The sequence below is a fragment of the Rhinoderma darwinii genome (assembly GCF_050947455.1).
Source record: "Rhinoderma darwinii isolate aRhiDar2 chromosome 10 unlocalized genomic scaffold, aRhiDar2.hap1 SUPER_10_unloc_9, whole genome shotgun sequence".
NCBI lineage: Eukaryota > Metazoa > Chordata > Amphibia > Anura > Rhinodermatidae > Rhinoderma > Rhinoderma darwinii.
In genome coordinates, this window is record NW_027461839.1 from 739062 (window position 1) to 746233 (window position 7172).

Here is a 7172-nt window from a genome sequence, read left to right on the forward strand (position 1 = left end):
TACCGTCCGGTTCTGGCCCGCAGCAGGAGGGTCCGAGCAGGGATGTGGCGCATGCTGTTGGTGCCAAGGGGGATCAAAGTGATGTTGGTCACGCGTCTGCCTTGTCCCTTTTTTCTCTTTTAGGTTCGGCAAAGGAATCGTCAAGGAGAGAGAGGAAACGCAGATGTGGAGGTGGGCACAGGCACGGTCGGCGCAAGCATCGCCACGGCAGAAGTGGTCTTCGTCGGAGGCGGAGATCGCCCTCGACATCTTCTGACCATAGCCCTCCTCTTCTTCTTCGCCATCATTATCTACATCATCTTCCCCGCCGAGGACGTCTAGCCGTGCTGATGTCACAGAGAGATGACGAGGGGTTATAAATATTCCCCTGACAGCTGCCCGGTCTTTCTTTCCGTGAATTGACACAGAGCGCGATTTGATAATTTATTGGTGACTTCTCACTATTATGGAGACCAATGGACTGGGATTCTTCCACAACTTCTTGGCCTTTTGGTGTGTGGCCTGGCTCTCTGCTAGCTACACACTGACTGTTATCAAGGACCATGCCCCCCCCCCCCCCCCACTGATGTACATCATCCCCTCAGTCCTATAGATTATCTGACTGCTGATTATTAAGATGAAACAATTCTGACAATTTTTCCATATTATTTAACATTGAGCGTTTTCTTTTTTGTTTTACAGTGAAATAGGAAAATGTCTTTCCAGAAAATATCCTGTTTAGAATGGGATTCATAGGAATGGCCATTGCCTGTAAGTAACAATCACGGAAGTGATTATAATATGCTCTTCATGCAGCAGTAATCAGACTTTATAAAAAATTATAATTACGTTTTGTTCATTTCATTGATAATAATTGTCCGGATCAGACGATGCAGATAAATGTTTAGACATGCTACAGGATTTATTTGGCTCATTTTCTCTTTTTCAGCTCTGGGCCTGACGTTTCTTTTTTTTAATCAGTTCAAGTTTATTCAACAAAATTCACAACTGTACAGGTCATTATACATTCTCATACAGTGTATAAGCAAATTTCCACAGACCCGCATATGTATTTTCAACAAAACATTCCCTTCCCCCCAACTCCCCCTTGTACCCCCCCAGCCGGTCTTCTCGTTACAACTTTTTTAATCCTATCTCCTTCTCCTTCCCTTTTCCATTCCCCCTCTTACGTCTACTCCCCGTATGTACCCCACCGTCAGTAGCCCTATACCTGAATGTGGGACCGTAATGTAAGTAGCTCCGCCGAAGCGTACCCAGAATGATCAATCCACCTAGCCCATTGTTTTTCAAACTTTGCCTTGGACCCCCTCTTGGAGTATATCCTATATTCCATCAGAACCTGTGAGTTAAGTGCCCCTATAATTTCTTGCTTTGAGGGTGACTCCGTATCCAGCCAGTGTTTCGCTATTCCTTTCCTGACTTGGTATAGTATTTTTGCAATTGCCAAACCTGACATCCTATCCCCCTCCAAGTCTCCAACATATCCCAGCAGCATTACCACTGGATCCCATGGAATCTGTACCTCAAACACGCTCCCCAGTAGCTCTGACATTTCTGTCCACAGAGTCCCCAACCTCCCGCAGGACCAGAACATATGGAGGATGTCTGCCTTTTCCTCCGGGCACCTAGGGCACCTGGCGTCCGCCCTTAACCCCATTTGTTTCAGCACCCAAGGGGTCCTATACACCCTATGTATCAGAAACAACTGAGATCTCCGTTGTGCTACATTGTTGGACAAAGTACATGTTGCCGCCAAGACCGCCTCCCAGTGGTCTGTAGAAATAGGACCCACATCCCTTTCCCATGCAGCTTTGACTGGTGCCATAGGATCTCCCAGATGTTCCGACAGCAACCTGCGATAAACCAATGAAATTAATCCCTTTGACGTTACTGCTTTTGCAATATGTTCCAACACTCCCGTGGCATGTATTGCCATGTCTATACTGGCCACTTGTGTCTGCACCGCGTGCCGAATCTGCAGGTACTGATAGAACATGCGGGAGTCCAACTGAAACCCCTCCCGTAATTGTTGAAAGGATTTGAGTATGCCTCCCTCGTACAACTGACTCAATCGTATTATGCCTTGCTGCTCCCACCCCTGCATCCCTTCCAATTTACCCAGTTCCCCCAGATATGCATTCCTCCAGAGTGGTGTATATTTAGTACACTCTCCTATCCCCAGCAAGTGTTTGCACTGCCACCACACCTTATGTATGAGAAGCAGGGTGAGTCTGGTACTCGCCATCCTTTTATAGCTGTGTGCTTCCAGTCCTGCCAACGGGTTCTCCCCCCCCCCAGATATGATAGGATGCGCGCACTGGACCCCCAGGTCTCTTCCTGCTCCCACCCACATAAATTCTGACATTGGGCAGCTAAATAATACACCCACGCACTGGGCACCGCCAGGCCCCCCTCCTCCTTAGGCAGTTGGAGTTTCTCCAGTTTAATCCTGGGTACCCCCTTCTTCCATACTAGGTCTCTAAACAAGTTGTGCAACCTTCTAAACCAATATTTGGGAATCCATACCGGGGAGTTATGTAGGACGTACAGCAACTGGGGCATAAGGATCATTTTAATCAGATTAGTCCTACCCAGAGCAGATAGCGGTAGCTTATTCCAAGCCTCTACTTTGGCTTTTATCGTTGTTAACAGTGGCATTACATTAAGAGACATATAATCCTGTGCTTTCGCCGTCACCCTGACCCCCAGGTACTTAAACTCCGTGACCACCGGTATCTCCACCTCCTCCTCCCCAGTCTGGATAACCCCCGGGTCCATGAGCATTAGAGCCGATTTTGACCAATTAATGAGCAATCCCGAATATTTCCCAAACCGCTTAATCAGGGCCATCACTAACGTGAGTGTGCGCTCGGCATCCGCCATAAATAACAGCATATCATCCGCGTATAATGCAATTCGTTCCTCCACCCCCCCATATCTCAACCCCTGAATATGCTCATGTTGTCTTACTGCACACGCCAATGGTTCCACCGCCAACGCGAACAACAACGGAGATAATGGACATCCCTGACGCGTTCCCCGCGTTCCCCACGCGTTCCCCGCTCCAGCGCAAACCGATCAGAGAGTACCCCATTCACCCTAATCCTTGCAGTCGGGGCTACATATAGGGCCTGATGTTTCTACATTATAAGTTCATCATGCTCCATGCTGAAGCCTTTGGGCCTCGTCAGACCTTGGTTCAAAATATCCTCCTGGCAATCGGATGGTCATCATGTGTTGGGACGGCCATTCTGGCTGCATTTTCAGTAAGTTAATAAATGTTTTACGTTGATAGGGTTGTCCCAGCTTCACTAAATAGGGACCCGCTGGCAATCAGCTGATCGCTGTGGGTCTGGTAGCTGAACCCCTGTTGATCATGATCCACCGGGTGGCCACACCCTAAAGTGGTATTACTTGGCTTATTCCAATGAATGGACGACCATGTAATAGATGTGTGTCCCTCTTATTGTGTCCGGCATCCCTCTCCATGCTGACCAATCAGCGACCAATCAGCGACCAATCAGTGACTAATCAGTGACCAATCAGTGACATACACTTCTCATTGTTCCAGCCCAGCTTCTTTCACTGCACAATCACACTGTGCTGTGGATCATGCTGGGCTGGAACAATGAGAAGTGTATGATGCTGATTAGTCACTGATTGGTCGCTGATTGGTCACTGATTGGTCAGCCCCATACACTCCTCTGTACAACACCCACTTGATCAAAAGTAAAAACGCGCCCAGTTGGTCTTTAAGAAACTAATTAGCATAAATCTAAAATTGCTCATAACTTGCTCAAAAATTATCTTTTTTCAAAATAAAAACCACTGCTGTTCTCTACATTACAGCGCCGATCAGATTATGTAGGAGACAGGGCGCTTATAATCTGGTGACAGCCTCTTTAAAGTCAGCTAACGAATTTCCAGCTGTTGTGAAGGACAAGGTTGGGACAGAGGTTAGTTTAGGTCGCATGCCGGGAACTTTTTATTTTTTACCTTTTCCTAATCTCCGTGTTTCACCTCTTTGTGTGGTTGCTAAAAAGGAGGTGGAAACATTTTGTTTAATTCACCACTTGTCATACCCTAAGGCTCGTTCTGTTAATGACGGTATTCGCAAGGATATTGCAGCGGTGTCTTATGTTTTGTTCGATCGAGTTGTCGATTTAGTTTGTAGTTCCGGGTGCAGGGCCCTTATGATCTGACATCGAGTGAGCGTTCCGGATGTTGCCGGTCCATGAGGATTGCTTTCATTTATTGGGTTGCCAATATTACTATGACATGTGCCTTCCCATGGGTTGTTCAATTTCATGCTTTTATTTAGAGGTGTTTAGTTTGTTGCTTGAATCAGTTCTCCAGGAGCAAATCGGCACTGCGTCCATTACGCACTATTTAGACGATTTTGTCTTTGTTGGTCCCCCTGCGTCACCGCAATGCCAATTTCTACTTGGTGTTCCACTTTCCCTAGAGAAAACCGAGGGTCCCGGTTTCCTTTTTAGGGATAGAAATTACAATCCCTGTTCGTTTCAGCCTTGTCGGTTAAAAAGATGCAATTGGAGCAGAGTCACACACAGCTAGTGCCTCCTCTGAGCCAGGAGTCATACAGGAAAGTGAAGCCGCTGGGAATATAACGGTACCCGGGCTGCAGCCAAAGAACGGTTTAAGAAATGGAGGCCATGGATAAAGCAGTGAATGTATATATAGACAACTTGCTTGGACCAAGAGACCCGCGAGTAAAATGATGGTTCATGTTAGATAATTACATCCCCTCATTTGTTTGCACCGTCCTGTATTTATTTAGGACCTAAGTACAGGAAAAACAGACCACCAGTTTCCTGCAGAGGGATTCTTGTAGTTTATAACATTGGCCTTACACTGCTCTCGCTGTACATGTTTTATGAGCTGGTAACAGGAGTATGGGAAGGAGGATACAACTTTTTCTGCCAGGACACTCACAGTGGAGGTGATGCAGACATGAAGATAACTCGAGTCCTCTGGTGGTACTACATTTCCAAGCTCATTGAACTCATGGACACTTTCTTCTTTATTCTCCACAAGAACAACCACCAGATCACCGTCCTACATGTCTATCACCATGCGTCCATGCTAAACAACTGGTGGTTTGTCATGAACTGGGTGCCTTGTGGACACTCCTACTTTGGTGCTACTCTCAAAAGCTTTATCCATGTCATCATGTACTTTTACTACGGACTATCAGCTATACCAGCCATGCGACCTTATCTGTGGTGGAAGAAATACATCACCCAGTGCCAGCTGACCCAGTTCGTCCTAACAATGACTCAGACCAGCTGTGCAATGATTTGGCGCTGTGCAGTCCCCATGGGATGGCTGTATTTCCAGAACTGCTACATGATCTCTCTCATCATCCTCTTTACCAATTTCTACATTGAGACATACAAGAAAGCCTCTTCCCGAAGGAAAGATTACCAGAACGGCTCAGTGACTGCAGCGAACGGACACACAAACGGCTTTTCTTCCCAGGAGGAAAATGTCAAGCAGCGTAAACAAAGAAGGGATTGAGCGGAAAAACCAGCCACCAGTTCACTGCGCCAGATGATATACCATCAGATTAAAAACACAGTGCACTGACACCCTTACAGCGACTGTAAATTATTCCTAGTTATATAACGTGATTAATGTAGATCTTAACAAACTCTACCTATCATTAAAATGCTGAAAACACATTTAGAATTGCTCACAAAATTAGCGGGCAGGTATTGTTTATTGGCTGGTGCTGCGATGCTTACAACATAATATCCAGTTCAGGGCTCGTCACGTTCCAGGTGTTGACAATAAAATTGCTGATGCTCTTTCTTGTTTTAATTTCCAGTTTCATTTATTGTTCCCGCAGGCAGAACAGGAGGGGACGGAGTGACCGGATGGGCTATGGAGACTGCTGGATCCAAGTTAGTGCCTTTCGTCAGGGCATCACTTGCTCGATCTACCTGGACGGCTTATGGTAATGCATGGAACGAGTGGTTGAAAGTTGTAGGGGAACGTATTATTGGTCCTCCGGAACATCCTCGTTTAGCCTATATTATGGAATATTTGTCGGGTTTGGCTGAGCAGTTGCGCTTCGTCGCCTTATGGGTCTGGCATTTTTCTTTAAGCTTCATGGGTGGGCCAATGTCACAAAATCCTTCTTTATTTTGCAGTCCATTAAGGGGTGGAAGAAGTCGGCAGTTCCAATCTAGGCGTCCGATTTCTTTTGCAATTCTATTAAAACTTTTGCATTGTTTACCTGAGGTATGTGCTTCTATGTTTGACTCGGCCCTGTTAGCCGTGGCTTTTTCCTTTTTTGGTGCTCTGCGGATACCTGAGTTAGTTCCCCATAGTGCTACGCGGCCGGGCTGCCTTTTATTTGAGGACGTTAGTTTGTCTGAATCCGGCCAAGGTTTTAGAATACATTGATGATCGAAGACAGATATTTTTGGCAGGGGCTGCTGGGTTTCGTTGTGGGCAATCGGGGGTGCGGGTTGCCCTGTTGCTTTAGCATCTTCCTACTTAAGTTTGCGTAACTGTGGCTCTCAGTTTATGACGCATATTCACGGCAGCCCCCTTACAAAATTTCAGTTCTCTGCAGTATTTAAAAAGGCATTGTCATCTGTCGGCCTCCCCCTGGGAACTTTGGCACCCACTCATTTCGCATTGGAGCGGCTACTACCACCAGCTAATTGGGCCTGACCGATACTGAGGTGCGTCGTATAGGGCACTAGCGCTCTGATGCGTTCGCCCCGATTTGGTTCTGCACTAATTTCTTTTATTTTCTAGATTACCGGCCGTCAGTATGGATAATGGGCCATTCATATGTTTTTTGGGCTGAACGGAGAGCGGCTATAGGGCTCGGGGGAAAATCACTTGGATTCCAGGATGCAGAGATCTATTGGAGCGGCCTGAGGGGCCTAAGATCGTTGCAGACCTTACCAGAAGTGGTGGATATTAGTCGGCACCGGCTGGTGCCGACGGTTTTGGTTCTACACATTGGGGGGAATGATTTATGATCATGGTATACATGCAGTCTCTTCTCCATCTTCTTTGCCTTTTGGTGTGTGGCCTGGCTCTCTGGTGGCTACACACTGACTGTTATCAACAACCATGCCCCCCCCCCACTGATGTACATCATCCCCTCAGTCCTATAGATTATCAGACTGCTG

The 7172-nt window shown here is 46.8% G+C and overlaps 1 pseudogene; it reads left to right on the top strand.

Annotated features, from left to right (window-relative positions):
* Positions 1–4624: 4624 nt before the first annotated feature.
* Positions 4625–5723, top strand: LOC142697973 (very long chain fatty acid elongase 5 pseudogene; annotated as a pseudogene).
* The last annotated feature ends 1449 nt before the right edge of the window (positions 5724–7172 follow it).